This window comes from Aythya ferina (assembly GCF_964211825.1).
Source record: "Aythya ferina genome assembly, chromosome: 3".
Classification (NCBI taxonomy): domain Eukaryota; kingdom Metazoa; phylum Chordata; class Aves; order Anseriformes; family Anatidae; genus Aythya; species Aythya ferina.
The window spans coordinates 28,552,571-28,568,843 of record NC_140298.1 but is presented as its reverse complement, the minus strand read 5'-3'; the positions used below and the strand labels follow the sequence as shown (position 1 = coordinate 28,568,843).

The window sequence follows — 16,273 nt, the reverse complement described above, 5'->3', positions numbered from 1 at the left end:
CTGGGTTTTATCTGAACTCCCCTGACTCAGGGAGAGAGTGTTGACATTTGAGATATTTCTGCTAAAAAGTTGAGTGTATCAATCCCTGAACTGGTTGAGGTAGGCACCAAGAACCAGCGATCTCCTAGTATGTATGCTGAAGTGCCATCCCAGATAGTACAGCTCCGTCTTTACTATTAGCTAGTGCTTGGAGTGCAAAACATCACACTTCTTCAGGATTGCCAAAAAGATAGACACAAGGATGTTGTTTTGGTTCCCTTCATAACTCTGGTTTGGCCACTCCAGAATCTGCTGTGAAAGCTTGTCAGTCAAGTAATATGCTCCAATATTAGTGCTGACAGCTCTGCTACTGATGATGCCTATTGAAAAAAAAAGCCAGGGAAGCACACTGAGCATTGGGTTTTTGTCCTCTCTGCTTTCAGTTAACATGTACTGACTGTGGTGCTAGGAGAGGTCATTCTGCCTCTCCCCTGAGGCTGTGAAATTGCAGCATGGTATTAACATGAGAGGCAGCATTGTTTCTTAATGCCAAGGATTCTGTGGATCCTGAATAAGCCATTAGTTCCATTCTCATCTGTATTGAAGGATCAGGAATGGACACAGTACATACCTGATACACAACTTTCTATGTAACTTAAAGGACTTTACAGAGTTCTTCAGCCTGTAAGTTCTTTTTAAGAAGCATTCATCAAGGGATTCCCCACCTCTTGCAGCAACACAGTGCTACCAAAGTTTCTATCCAAAATCTTCTTTGAAGAAGAATATGCCTTAGTTTAAAGAGAGGGAATTAAGTGTCACTGATTCAGCATGGCTCTTCACGCTCCTGCTTTTGGGAATATTGAATCCTGAGCAGCAGTAAGAAACCTTGGAGCCTATTTGAGCAAGCTGGTTTAGATTGCCTTTGAATTCTCATTCTGAACCTTACAATTAAGGGATGTGTAGGAAACAGGTAAACATCACCTTCAGGATACCATTGGCTGGATACGAAGATCTAAGAATGGACAGGTTTGAGGGTCTGAGAGTGTTCTGAAATGTCTTAAAGCAAGTTTAAAGTCTCCTTCAGTTTTTGCTCAGGGAAGAAACTGAAACTGCTAATAGTTGGTTATGAGTTTAACATGGTATGTAGAATTAATGAAACCACCTTGCATCATAGCAAGATCTTTTGATACATTCTTTTTCTCTAACTATAAAGTAAGTATTGGCATTCTTAGGAGCCCCTAGCTTTCTGTCTCCATCTTCCTTAACTGTTTCAGCAGTGAAGAGAAATATGAGTAGTCATACTCTCACACTACAAGTTTGAAGAACTTAAATAATTTTGGTTAAGTGTGTTTGTTCATTTCAGCTGTCTAGTGAGTCATCGCCTGCTCTAGTTGTGAAGGCAAACTCACCCATGTTGGTCTCTTTTGCAGAACTCCATCTCACAGATTCCAAGGAAGACTTGGATGCGGATTGTTGTTCTCTTTGATGATGTCTGACAGCACCTTTGCGTTTAGTGCAGGGGCACTTGGAATTTATCTGAATTTGTAGATTCCAGAGCTATTCGTGTCCTGCTTTGAATCCTGGCTGCTTAAAAGAAGTTTCACTTCCACTTGTTTGGCATGGTACAGTGGCCACTCTTCTTGTGTTCCATACCCAGAATCTGTCCTAGAAGAGCACAAGGGATGATACTATCATCTCTGGCACAGACCACAGTTGTCATTGCCAGCTCTTATCCCCTCATTGTCTTCTTGTCAGCAGTCCTGAAAACTTTCTCAAAGATGCAAATATCCTGTTCAGTTGCTTCCATCTACTTTTCCATCTCTCACTTTTGGAAACGTTAGCTCTCTTCTATCAGACTAGACAAGATTTCAGTTATTGATGTAGCATGAGAAGATTCAACACCTTTATCAGCACATTCTTATTTGAAAGGGTGAAGTTAGCAGTAGAGGAACACCATTAGAAAAAATAAACCTTTCCCTTTGAACTCTCTGCTGCTGCAATAGCATTTACCAGTTGCTCATGTGAGACAATTGTGTCTATTTTCATACCTGGGAGATCTGACTGATAACTGGACCGTGATGAGACGGGGTGCTCCATCTTTTCATGGGCATGTGTCAGGGAAAGAACACGCAAAAATCACTTCTTGTAGGTCAGGCTACAGAAATCATTACCAGATGACAAACACTGTTTTTTGTTTGTTTGTTTGTTTGTTTGTTTGTTTGTTTTTGACAAATTGCAGTTCATACGAACTTAATGTTACAGCTGGACTTTAATCCTTTTACTATGGTGAATTCCTGCTTGTTTATCCCAAGACAAATGGCAGCATATACTTATATCTTACTGGTCATGGTGTGTGTAAAGGCAGTACCCTTTCTTCACTAGCAAGGTATTCTCCAGTTATGTAGAGACTTACATTCAGCATCTGTACTTTTAATAATACCTTTTCATCCTCTATAACATTCAGAGATAGCCCAAGGTTCCCGTGTATCAGCCAGGAAGCAGTTGATTGACCCAGAAACTGTTGCACTGTCAAGAAACTACATCTAGTCTGAGAACTGATTTAATATTTTTGTTTATATGCACTCAGTGTTATGGATTCACTTGGTTTTCTGAATGCTTTGTGGACCATTGTTTGAGGCAGAGTCCTGCTTGCTGTCTTTTTGTGAAAGACAGACTGCAGTCACTTCAATGGGAAAAAATGAAGTAGCAAATCCTGTGTAAGGGGGCTTTGTTCTTACATGACCTTCTTGCAAGTGCACGTGTCCCAGTGGATCCATACAGAATTATTTTCCTTGGTGATTTCAGAATTGCTCTTAATCAGAAAGTAAGTGTACCTGTTGCTGTATTTTGCTTGGAAACCTTATGCCTCTGGGACTGTCCCATCCAGTGAGGAATATACTCTTTCATTTTACATTGATAAGACCTTTTATACAGGACCCCAAGACTGACTACTGATGTCTGGCAGAGCCAGAAGAATGTCCATGCGAGGATAAATGGATAGTGGGTCACGGGAAAAAAACTTGTAATGAGATTGCCAGGCTGGAACCAGTTTTGCATCACTGGAGCTAGAATTACTTTTCTGGACAGTCAATGATTTATTGTTCATGACAACCACCTAGAAGTGTATGCATACCTTCACCAAGCACTGTGCTGTTACAGGGGTGTGCAGGGCTTCAAGCTAGGTGGCCTATGTGTACATTCCCTTCCCACTCTCCTCTCTTTGTCCTTTGCTGTTACTCAACCCTGGTATTCTACAGTTCAAAGAAAACTAAAATAACATTGACTGTGCTTTGTCTTAGATAATCATGTACCAAGAATAAAAAGGGGTAGGTTATGAATGCATCCTCTAGGCAGAAAATGGTTACTACTGTCAAATAGCAGGGCTTAATATATTTACAGTACAGATGTATGTTTTGGTCACAGTTACTGAAGAACGAGTAACTTTTTATTTGTGAAATGGTATAGGCTTTTGAGAACAATTTGGTTATCTGATTAATAATGAAATTCTTCATTACAATTAAATTTCATTATCAGTTGAAAATCTTTTGCAGTTTTGCAGTGGCAAAGGCAGGACAGGACCGTCTGTGTTTTCCAAACAGTATCATTTGCTTAATAAAGAAAGAGTAAAACTGAGAAAGTACTTGTACTTGTAAACATACCTTTGAGACATTTAAAAGCAGTTCGGATTTTGATGGTTTACAGTTGATCATCAAGGATCAAAGACTTGTTAATAAAGATACAGACCTCTAGAGTCTACTTTCTTTAACAGAATATTCATGAAATTAAGCTACTTGGGCAGAGAAATAAACGTTCTTGTAGCTCCAATCATGTATAAAGGTAATTTCTTATATGAGATTATACTTTCTGAGTTTCAGCTCAAGCCCTTAACAGCAAGTATAACAGCAAACCCTTAGCAAGAGTAGGGCAGTCACTGTGGTACTAATTTTTGGTGTCATGGGAGATGTGAGATGAAATATCAGAAATTAATTTTGTATCTTTTCACTAACAAGAAATGGGATGTTTTGGCTATGAACAAGACTGTAAAAGACTTCCATGCTTATTCAAATGACTCATCGTAGATATTGATGCTTAATGATATTGGTGTGTTTCTCCATAACAGGAAAATGGTAGAACCTCGTTAAGTTTAATCCGTGTAGAAGCACAGAGTAGATAGATGAATACATTCCTGCAAGAACAGTAGTTTTTATTTAAAAAACAATCAATCAATCAAACAAACAAAACAGCAAGACCACTTTAATATAGTTTATGCAGTTTATGATCACTTAAAGCTATACAACAATAAATAAGACAAGAGTAGATTCATACTTTTGTCCATAGGCATAAAAAGGTCTGTATGCTTTATAACTTGCTTTATAATAAAACCATTGGATGGTTACATTATGAATATGTATGAGATGAAAGACATGTTAAGATACGTTACCTGAAACTTGTTTGGCTTCTTTATTTTTCTTTTTCTTTCTTTTTTTTTTTTTAAATCATATTTCTATTAGGAAAAGGAGTAAGAAAGCTCATATGTAATCAGTTATTTCCCTGAATGTTACCTCATAAAAATGAAAGGTAAAACTCTTCCATCAAGAAGCAACCACTGTCTTTCCTCACATTTCACTTAATTTCTTATTTACAGCTTTTACTTTTTGGAAGGATATGGCTTTGTTGTGTGAGTGAACCAGAATGTAGAACTTGGCCATTGAAGGTCAGTGGCTGAGTTTAAGCAATGGGAAGCATGGTGCCCTGTGTTGCAGGCACAATCTGAATCAGAGTAATTTGTCTTGCAGATTTTGTCATAGCAAGAAAAAACTTTTACCATGTTTTACGGTAATTGCAGTTGAATTTTTACGGAATGTTGTGGTGCATGCAGATTATATGGTGACAGAGGCAGAAAAAGCATTTTGTCACCGCTGCAGCTATACATTTATTTCATTCTTTTAGCACTTGCTTATATTGGATCAGGCTACTTACCAAAGGCAGTCTGGTAAATTTTTGTACTGAGAATAAGATGATCTAGCACATAGCTTGTCTGATGCAAGCTGAAATTAACGGATGTAGGCAGAGAGGGAACCCCTAGAATGCAGTGAAACAGTCTAGCATGAAAATTGGTGTTTTAAGCTTCTGCAAAACCGTGTGTTAAAGATGGATTTTAACTCAGATAAAAGTAGTGATGTGAATATTACTGAAGAGCTCCTTCGGGTGTGGAGAAAAGCATGAGGGTGCTTGTTTGCACAGAATTTGATGAAGGTACCAACATCATGGACAACAGAAAGGGCTGGGTACTCTGGTACCAATTGAGAGGGTTAGGTTAGGGTGAGAATGTAAAGAGATGGGCATGTTACACAACAGAGAAAATTAAGTTGCATGACTAATATAGCCAAAACCTTTTTTTTTTTTTTTAAGTTTTCTTTTTACTTTTTAAATGGGGGGAGAGGTGAATTTCAGTAAACTAAAGAAGAGAATAATGAGGAAGGTTAACAGGAGAGAAGGGAGATTCAGGAAAGGAATCTAATGATCTCACTGGTAGGTTGCTTGGCCAGCAAACAAAGCTTGGAGATGAGAAGGTTTTTCTTACGGAGGAAAACATGGTTGTGGGCAAGAAGGAAAGCTTGAGCTAAACTAAAAGCAATTATATTACTTTGTTAATTTTAACAGAAATTAATAGAATGTTTTGCAGAGAGACAGGAAAGGCAGTAGAAATTGATGAGCAAATTAAAATGGAAAGGAGCTAGCTGGGGAGCTGTTTGTCCAGGAACATAGAGGAACTGAAGAACAAGATGATTTTTGCCATGGCTTAAGCACTTGCCTTTTTATCTCTTTTTCCTTTAAATTTCATTTGAGTTTAAAGATAATGGAGGCATTTACGTAATGTGTTTTTTAAAATTCTCTGCAACTTTATATAAATAATAGGTATGTGCCATTATTTTCCATCTCTAGAACCCGTGGATAATAAAGGTAAAAAGGGAAAAAAGGAATTTGTGGAAAATGGCATAAGTTAAGGTATGGCATCTGTTAAGATGTTGCTAGATGGCACCTGCATTCACAAGGCTTTAAGAACAGTGTGAATTTCAAGAGCTGGAACAGTGCTGTTAGGAGAAACAATGGAAAAGAGACTATTTTGTGCTCCATCTTCCATCATGCTGTAGAGAGCGAGTTCTCACTCATGTTGAGTTACCTCTGGTGAGCATTAATAAAGCCTACTTGTTGGTGGCTTTGGGGGTTTATCTGGGGGAGGGGATAGTTTCAGTTGCTAGTGAGATTCTTTTTATTTTCTTCACTCAATTCTTTTTTCAGGAAAGGATAAGGAGACAGTCCACCAAATTGTCTGTATCAGTACTAATATATTTGTAATATTGTGCATAGTGGTTATGCTGAAACCTGAAGCCTGTAGTGGTGCTCTAGCAGGCTGGAAAGAATTTCATACATACAATTTTCTTAAAGTGAAGTTCTCTTTCCTTTTTTTTGGAAGGTAGGAGATAAATATGTTTCTTTAGCTTTATACTTTTTTTTTTTCTCTTTTTCTAGTAAAATTTGATTAAGAAGGGCATTTTGTGCTTTGATGGCAATTTCCAATTACTTTGCACCTAGAAGCAGTGCCTGCTGTGTTGTTAAGAATGCATTCCATTTCTGTGCATTCCTACTCTTGTCTTAGCTTCTTTGCTCCTCCAGTGTTTCCATGAGATTTCATACACTCTTGTAATTATGGGAGTCCTTTATTCCTTGTCCCCTGGCAGCTTAGAAAGAAGACAGGTTGCGACTGTCCGGAAGTAAGCTTCTTGTAGCATCTTATCCGATGCCTCAGGCAACATTGTGCAGACAGACTCAGTCGAGATGGATGTGTGAACTCGTGTGGATGTATTTCTGGGTTTTGTTCCTGTCTTTGAATATAATCTTTTTAGTGCTGAGCTAATTATGTAGTCTCAGTTTTACTGTTGAGTTAGAGTACCTGATCAACTTTCCAACTGTAAAACAGTTTGAAAATCAAATGTAGCTTACATGCAAGACCCAACAAAATTAGAAGTGTTAAGTACGTTTTGGCAGTTCACTTTTATTATGCCCAGTCCTCAAATGTACCAGCAGACAATCATCTGAATGTTAGTTATTTTTCACATGCTTATGTGATCACACAAAAAGTACATGCTAAAAAGAAGCAGATGGTGACAGATGGGGAAGGTTGAATAAGGTGGTTTTGGAAACCTAGAAAAATGCACTTCTGTAATAGTGTAAAAATAAAAATTCTTTGATCGCCAAGTTAGAATGAACAAAATTGAGTGCCCCCCTTCCATTCTCCCCCCCAACCACCAAAAAGAAAAAAAAAAAAAGAGGGAAAAAAAAAGAGAAAATCAACCAGCAAGCCCACAACACCCTCAAACTTTACTGATAGAAAGAAATGGAACCTACAAGTGTTCAATGTATATTTAGGAAAATATGTCATATGGTGGTGTTTTGTCTGAGGACAGAATATTAATTTTTATCAGCCAGAGACTTGAAAAGGTGGAAGTTGTGTTTTTTTCTTCCTTTGAAAATGATGCATTCGAATCAATTGTTTTCCATGCTCAAAGAGTGCTGTCAGAAGAGTTGTACTTTGATGTCACCTATTTGTAGTGTTGCTTGTATATAGGCATGTCATACTTTTCCTGGGGACAGCTGTATAACTAGAGCTAATCTGTAACAGGCAGTATTACATATTTGTCATATAGGCAAATATAAGGCTGAGAAAGAAGAGAAGATATAATCAACGAAAATAATATTGCTGTTTTGTCTGTGGATTGCTACATCCAGTAGACCTACCATTAGCATGAGGGTTTAACATTTGCTTATTCCCTTGCATTAGTTTAATGGAGTTTTAACATAAATATCTGTTATGTAAATAAATTTAAAAAAGATACCTTTAAAAAAATTTCAGTGGATGAAATGTATTTTTCTCCATAAATTAAAAAGTATTTGATCTGTTAATCTGATAAATACTTGCTAAGTCTTCTATCGACGCTGATGCCATCATTATTTTTTTTATTTTGATAATCAAGTCATACTTAACCTATAGCATGAGGCATTACTGCTTCGTAGTGACAGAGAACATTTTGCTTTTGGTCATTACCTTTTGCTTAAAACCAACCCCCCTCTAATTCTAAAAAGTGGTACTCGTTTTCCTGAAAGTATGTTTAATTTCTTCAGTACCAAAACACTTGAGTTACGTTATATTCTGGTTCACTAATTTACTTTTGGCTTCAAAAGGATAGTTCAAGTTTATTTACTCTCTGTTTACCATATATAATCTGATTCTTAGTAGAGAAACAATAGAATTTATTTTACCTGTGGAAATGTGGTTTAGTGTTGGCGTGTGCTCTTGAACAGCTGTCTGTTTTATATTTGGCTACATTTCACTTCTGGGTGAAGACCAGTCGGGGGTGGGAGGAGAAAGAGCACGAATGCCTGAAAATAGTTTCCCTTCTGATTTATGGGGATTTTACAATGCGGAATTTTCTCCTTACGCTGGAATTCCAAATACCAAATTGATTTTTATGTTGAAATGAAATGGAAATACAAAAAGTTGTTTTAACTTGAAATGCTAGTACCTCATGAAAATCTCAAATGTGGCCTTTTTTCTGTTTTGTTATCACATAGTATATTTTAGTGTACCGCATTGTCTCTTCTTACATGCTTAAGTCATCAGAAATGCTAGGAACTTGAATTTGAGCATTTTTGTCAGCTTGGCATTGCCAGCAGGGCCCCGAGGTGAACATGATGGAATATGGACAAGACACGGTATCCAGAGCAGAATATTTATTTATTTGTAATCACCAGCATCAAGATCAAAAGATGAGTATATGAAAGCATTGCTCTGTTACACATAGAATGAGCTGCTGCAACAAGAGATAAATTGGTACAGGAGTTAGACTTTCACCTGAAACTGGATAACCAATGACGTAACATGATTTTGAATTTTCATGCAATCTAGTTAATCTCACCAGACACAAAAACTAATTGTCCACAAGCAATATCAGACCTCTCAAGGGGAATGATGTAACAAATAAGCAAAAATAATAAAACAAACAAAAGACTAGAAAACAGATTAGCTCCATGTTGCCTACAAATAAACTGTTGTATTCAAACCAGGACTTAAAAGCACAGTGCGATTTTCTTACGAAAAACACGTTTTTGTGTAATACAAGTATGACAATTCTTATACAGACTGTCTCAATAATATACTTGAAGCTTTTTTCATTAATTATCATTTAATCAATGCACACATTATTCCAATCTCAGCAAAAATTTGTGAGCAATGAAAAAAAACAAAAGCTGAATAAATTCTGTTTAACATGGGTAAAAATTCAAAATTATTCCAGCAAGAATGACAAACAACCAGAAAGATTTATCACAATATTATTATTATTTGTTATTTCTTACATGTGTTGCATCTTATGCATGTTATGGACTCTGCTGCCAGTACAGTGACATTTAATAGAGATATTAACAGGTCTGCAGTTTTTCATAGAATGGAACCAATCTAGCAGAGTCATGAGAGAGAACTGCCACAGAATCATATGAACAGAGAATCGTCTAGGGTGGGAAAGACCTTTATGATGATTGAGTCCAACTATGAGCCTGACCTACTGAGTCCCATCACCAAAACACGTACCTTAGTGCCACCTCCACACATCTCCTGAATACCTCCAGGGATGGGGACTCCACGGCTTTCTTGGGCAGCCTGTTCCGATGCCTGACCACTGTCTCCCTGAAGAAATTTTTCCTAATCTCCAACCTAAACCTCCCCTGAAGCAACTTGAGACCATTTCCTTGTGTCCTATCAGTTGTCACCTGAAAAAAGACACCACCACCCTCCTTTCTGCAACCTCAGGTAGCAAAAGTAGCTGCTGGAAAGGCAGTTGTAGAGAGCAATGAAGTTTCCCCATAGGCTCCTTTTCTCCAGACTAAACAGTTATTTTACTATCTCTGGTTTTTGGTTGGTTGGTTGCTTTGGTTTGGTTTAGTTTGGTTGTATGTATTGAATACATGTATATATTGAATTCTGGGGGGGGTCTTTTTAGTGTGTTTTGATATATTATTTTTGATTGCTGGGTTTAAACTGGTGTCTTAACAGTTCTTTGTTAGAATACTTTTTTTGATGTGCAATAGCTTAATTCCTTTTTTTTTTTTTTTTTTTTTTTTTTTTTAACTCTATTTAAATTCTGTTGCAGGTTCAGTCCCTTCTAGAATGTTGAACACTATTAGTATTGCATGCTTTTAGCTCTAGGAGGCATTGCTTAATTGCTTGGTATATATTTATACCAAGACATAAAATTTCTGACACAGCCCAGCATGTGCCTGTGAATGAAAAAATTTAGTTTGCTATTTATTTTAAGGTTACACTAGGAGAGGCTAGGTAGGATGTAGGAAATCTGTAGAACAAGAATGTATTAGGGAGATTGTCTGTATAATGACCAGGAGTAAAACAGAAGTGCAAGCCAGATAAAGAATAGAAAAAAATGATCTGCAAAACTTACAGCAGTATTGGAAAACTTTTTTCCTTTATTCAATTCTCAGATATCCATTTCCAAGGATATCTATAACCTCGACAATTTGTCTTTTCAGCTCTGTAACACAAGCAATAAGTATCCATTTAAGCAATGCTTTCCCTGTTCATAAGAAGATGCAGTGACAGTAACTAAATTTGTATAATGTTCGGCAAACATACCCTTTTCTAGGGAGAATTTTAATACATTTAGGATAAACATCTGTTTCTATTAAAAAAAAAAAAAAGTGTATAACCTCAGTTCATTAGTGTTAGGTCATAAACTTTCTCTTTGTTGCAGTAGCTACTGCAATTGCTAGAAAGTTCTAGCAAATACACTTTATAACTTTTGTTGAATAATATGTGGATGAATATTTGTTAGCAGACCAACACCTGCAGCAATAAAAATGTGTGAAGGGTTACCAGGAACGCTTATGGAACATACACTCCACCTGAACTGTAAGGTTAATTGAAAACAGTTTTTTCCCCTTAAATTAACAGTACATTGGTGTATCCAAGTTCTCAGTTTTCTATCACAACATAGGTGTGCAGACAGTTTGTTTAGATGTTTAAATCTTTTCCCATCTGTTCTGTCGAATTTATTGATTGAGCAAGCTATTTGTTTGTAATGTCCTATCAGAGAGTCTATATATAATGTATTAAGAGTAACCATAACTAGGTAAATATGCAATTTTTTTCCCGATAAGTTGCCTTAGTTATCTAGCAGAAAGTACCAAAATGAGATTTTGAAGCTGTTCTTTTAAAAATGAAACCCATTTGTAGAAGATCAACAACAAATTATATGAAGCCTTCCATTTGCAATGCTATTGCTATATTTGTCAGTTTGTAGAGTCCAGAAGTTGTAGCAACTAATTAATGTTTAGTGGTCTGTTGGAAGTATAGTTCTTGATTGTGTGAATTTTTGGTGTGCAACCAAAAAATATTCCAGAAGTTGCTTATCAGAGATGTATTCTTTCAAGAAAATGCAGTACAAATAAAGTTAAGGGTTTTTCTATATTCATCTCAGTTTGTGATTATTGACATATCAGAGAATCCTAGTTTCACTGAAGTCAAGGGGAGAAAAAAAAAGACTGACTTTAGATGATCATAGGTTTCATATAGGCTGCCAACCTTCCTTTTTTTTTTTTTTCCCTCCACAAAATCATGCGCATTGCATGTGTTTATGTTGACTTATCTTTTTTCTGATTCATTTAACTGCCTGGTTTCTAAGTCTCTGTCCCAAACCTTTGTAAATAAGAGTTTGCAGATGTATCTACAAACAGTTGTGGCAGGCCAGAAAACTTTTGGCTCTAGCTACTTAAGGTAGAATTTTGAGTTTTGTTTAGAGGGTTTGATGGTCTTTGCTCTGTTTACGTAGCACTATCTCATACATCCTTGGCCATTTTTTACTGTCTTATCCTTACCAGCAACTCTGAAGGGTGTAGACACCCTTCAAGAGAGTAGAATCTCCGGTGAATGCTTACTTTTCACTTTTTACAGTTTTTTTTATTATTTATTTCCCCTGCTATTCCAGTAAGTTTTAGAGAGAGCTGGGAGCAGTGTTCTGAAGCATGAGAAACTGTGGCATGGACTACTACTGCTGTCCAGCTTTCTTTGAAATGTATATATATGTGTGTGTGTGTGTATAGAGATGTAACACTTCTTATATATAGCTCCTGACTAATGAAACAAGTACTGTTTTAGCTAGTGTTGAGATTTTAATGTAAAACAAGCATAAGAGCTGTGCTTTGTTGCCTTCTGTGCACAATACAAATGAAGTTATAAGGTAAATAAATAGCTTTCCCTTAGCTGAAACTATAATATTGTCCAGTGCATCTAAAAGATCCATAAAAGCACTAAAGTACCTGCATATGCCTGGAAGCAGATGCCTGACTAATGTTTCTTGGTTGTTACAAAGTGTGTATGTTATTTAACCTCCTGCATGTTTATCTAAAACTGGAGAAACACAAACTTTAGTAGCACCTGTGCAGCTTTTTAAAAGCATCCATATAAATCCAGGCTATGTCCTCTTATTACAGATGTAAGTTTTAAAGCAGCATCAATGCCCATAAAAATGGCAATGGTTTCAGTGCAGCAATTAGTTTTTGCCCACTTTGGAGCCCTTTCGTACTGCTAGAGTGCTTTAGAGAAATACAGGTTGGGAAGAGAATCAGGCCCTTCATCTTGCCATTAAGTGAGAATGGCTGCTGCAGCTGTCTGTGTGCAGGAATAGCTGGGAGAGTCTCTGTAACTGCTGTGGTGAGGACTGTGGGTGGAGTGTAACAAGCATTTCTTTCGGTGGCAATTCCATGTTCCACACCACCTGCCCTGGGGTTTCCACTTCTGCCTTCTCACTTGTGCTACTACAGCTGTTCAAGTAATTATTTAGTGACTTAGGCCCAAAGACTTGATTCAGGTTGAATAACCCAGGGTGAAACACTTTTTTTCTTTTTCTTAGTACTGGTCTACTCTCTGACGTAGTGTTGCATACTTTTAGCAAGATAAGTGAAGTTGTGGTGAGGGAAGAGAAATGAGAGCGTGCATGAGGCTGGTGCTGCCTCTGGAAGAACCAGTCACTGAGCTAGAGACCTTAAAACAAACAGTAAGATTCTGTAATAAAAGTAATAAAAGTGATGGTCGCTTCTTGTGTTTTATTTCTCATAATCTATGGCATCATCCAAACTGAACATCACTCAGCAGACCTCCTGTGTTACTTGACACTGGGAAGTCACTGGTACAGTGCTGGATGTGAGGTGTAAAATAGGGATGAGTGACTATGAACGTTATCCAGGCACTGAAATCACATCACACTGGAGCTCTCATCTCCTAAAATCTCCACTAGATCTTGATGAGGTGGCTTGGAATTTTCATACCTTATGTGTAATGGTAGAAGAGGCAGATGAAGGAAGAGAAGTTGTATACTTGAATGATTTGACCATTTTAATCTGGGGGAAGAAAGCATATAAACTTCATCTGTACATGAAAATACACCTGACTGGAGTATGTACTCAGTATAGCTGCTCTGTCTGTAGTTTATGAGTTCCATGTGATCCTTCTGTTTGATACCTTTAGAAAACAACATATTGGTTTGTAACAAGTATCAGAGTAGATGAGCATGTGCCTTTTATGATAGTTTTGGTGGTCCTGCTGCCTACCCTGCTGCAACTGTGAAGGAAGTGGGTTGTTAGGATAGTGCATTGTCTTAAAGACAGATTTGTGTGCCCTTACAGGGGAACAGGAATTGGATGGAGATGATGGAGGTTGCTTTAGAGGGCAGTGTACAAAGTCTGAGACCAACATTTCTGCTGAGGCTGGCCAGGTGCTTAGACTGGCACCCCCTGTATACAAGAGTACCCCACATATACTGGAGGAGAGCAATAGCTGTTCGCCAGCCCTCACAACCTCAGGAGACATTTCTAAAAGCAGGCATCTGCCTCCTGATATGCAAAAGTTTTAATTACTCACAGGTACAGAGTATGCAACTGTGTCATGTTTGTTTAGCACTGGGCTGAAGCTTTCTTGTCCTGTGTTCAGTGTAATTAAAACCAAATCCCTAAACTCGAAGAATTGTTTGAAAAGGACCCTGTAATGCTATAGACGTGTGCATATAGACACGTTCTTGTGCCTACTGTAATTGTATAGATTTCATCATAGGAGCTGTTGGACTCCAACACTTTCATTGATTTCTCACAGTCCAGAAATCCTGGGATTTCTTAACACCATGAGGAATAGAAATGTCCTAAAGAAAATAGTTGTGTGTATTTACTGTGAAAACATTAAGCGCCATTTTATTCCATTTATATTAAAATAAATTGAGATGCAGTTTCCTTTATTTACACTGTTTTCAGGCTGTTTTCCTTTTGCCTAAACGAAACCCTTTTGATGCTCTTGCTGGTCTGGCTGGCTGTAAACCAGGTATTTAAACAAAAATAAAGAGTTGCCAGTTTTGCCAGCTGGGGATGAGAACCCGGCTGGTGATATGCGGGTTCGGGAGGCAGTTAATCCAGCTTTTATGCTTTTTTATGATTTTATGTAAAAAGAGGTTAAAAATCACATTTGGCTCTTTCTTTGTACCACTGTTTTGTTGCTGTTGTGGGAATGCAGCAAAAGGTTGCTCATACTTTTTATTATTATTAGGTAAAGTCCTGCATAAATTAGGTAAAGCCCCAGATACAGTTTGCTTTAGCTGTTGGGCATGTGATTTGTCTTGCTCAGAGAATGAAATGTTTTATGTTCCTGTTGCCTTCTTTTGTAAATTGTATGTGCAAAACACACCTCAGCTTGCTTGTAAAAAGAATCTACCACTGCCTCACAATTTTACGTATTTTAGTAACTTCAAAAGAAAAAAATAGCTAATGGTACAAATAGGAGAAATAATAACAGTGGTAACACATGTATCAGAAAAAATATATAATGCTTTTATTCTGTGGCAGAAGAAATGGTGATTTAAAGACCCAGTGACACAGATTTCATATAATTTTTTTCAGCAAATAGCTTGCAGTATTCTGAAACTCGTAGAATGTTTAATTATTTTTAAAATGCAGGAGTTATTTTAGTTGGTTTTGTCATATGTACTTATTCAGATAATTTGTTGTGTTTTACACTTTCCAAAATTTCACCCTCTATTTAGAAATATCAATGATGTAACGAGTCTGTGTGTTTTGGCACAGTTGTAAATAGTATGTGTTAATGTGTTAATATTTATGATTTTTTAATCATATATACACAAGAGGGATTTGCAATACACTTCTTTTCATCATGTTTCTACTACGTATCCTTAAGGACAGTGAAAACTAGGAATATGAATGCATTAATTACCGTGGGATTGTCAAAATTGCCGTACTGAATCAGATGTATGTTCTACTAATAGCACGTAGGAGATACTTCAGAGCAGGACTTGGTTTCACTGTGGAAGAAAAAGGAGAGGCAGATAAATGAGCTCTACACCCCATATTAGGACTGGCTGGTGTAGTGCGCATGTCCTCATATGATACGATGTGGTCATGGCCACTTGGTGTCCCCCGATAGGTGAGGTCTGTGTCTGCCCTTGCTTCACAGAAAACTATTGGAAGTATTCTTATGCTTTTTAGAGAGTCACAATATAATATGCTCATGGAAAAAGTTTATTTTTGATCTTCTAGAGTTTGCCTTATTCCTTGAAGCCTGAAGGTGTTACTACACATCACCAGGCTTTCTCTAGCATGTATCTTAATGACAGTTTCTGTGTGTCTTCCTGTTTGAATCGGGGTAAGCTCTTGGTCGTTTTTGTTGTCTGCAATGGTGTGTTGCAAAAGGCATTTGTTTTCTGTGGATTAGTTTATGTTTTTTAATCAGTCGTGTATGCTGCTTTTCAGAAGCTGCCTTTTAGTGATACAGAAACCACGGAATATTCTTTAATTCTTTATAGAGTTCATCTATATTAGGTGCATTTCTTTGGTCTTTCTTTCTGCTCATTATTTACATCTAATTTCTTGTTTTAAGGTTTTTGCCTCTTTAAAATACATTTCTACAGCAAATACTGGCAATTTAGGCACACACCATTGTAGTGGCCTCTGTTACCATTTATGAACTTCTAATTTTTACGACTTTTGAGTGAAAGGGTGTGATCACCTAGTAATGCACAGAACTATGTATGTATACATACAGTAACCTTTAATTTCCTTATCCCTTATACAGACTCATTCTGAGTCTATGCTGTTGTTATGTTGCTTCTATTTCTGTAATTCAGTATAAAGAGGTCAAGAGATACTGTTTAGATTCCTTATTGCGATT

At 37.1% G+C, this 16,273-nt stretch overlaps 1 protein-coding gene across 4 annotated transcripts in view; it reads left to right on the top strand.

The window, feature by feature from the left end:
* The window catches only part of AKT3 (AKT serine/threonine kinase 3), a 153,791-nt gene that overhangs the window by 118,638 nt on the left and 18,880 nt on the right, over nucleotides 1–16,273 (top strand). The gene's annotated exons all lie outside the window — the stretch shown is intronic.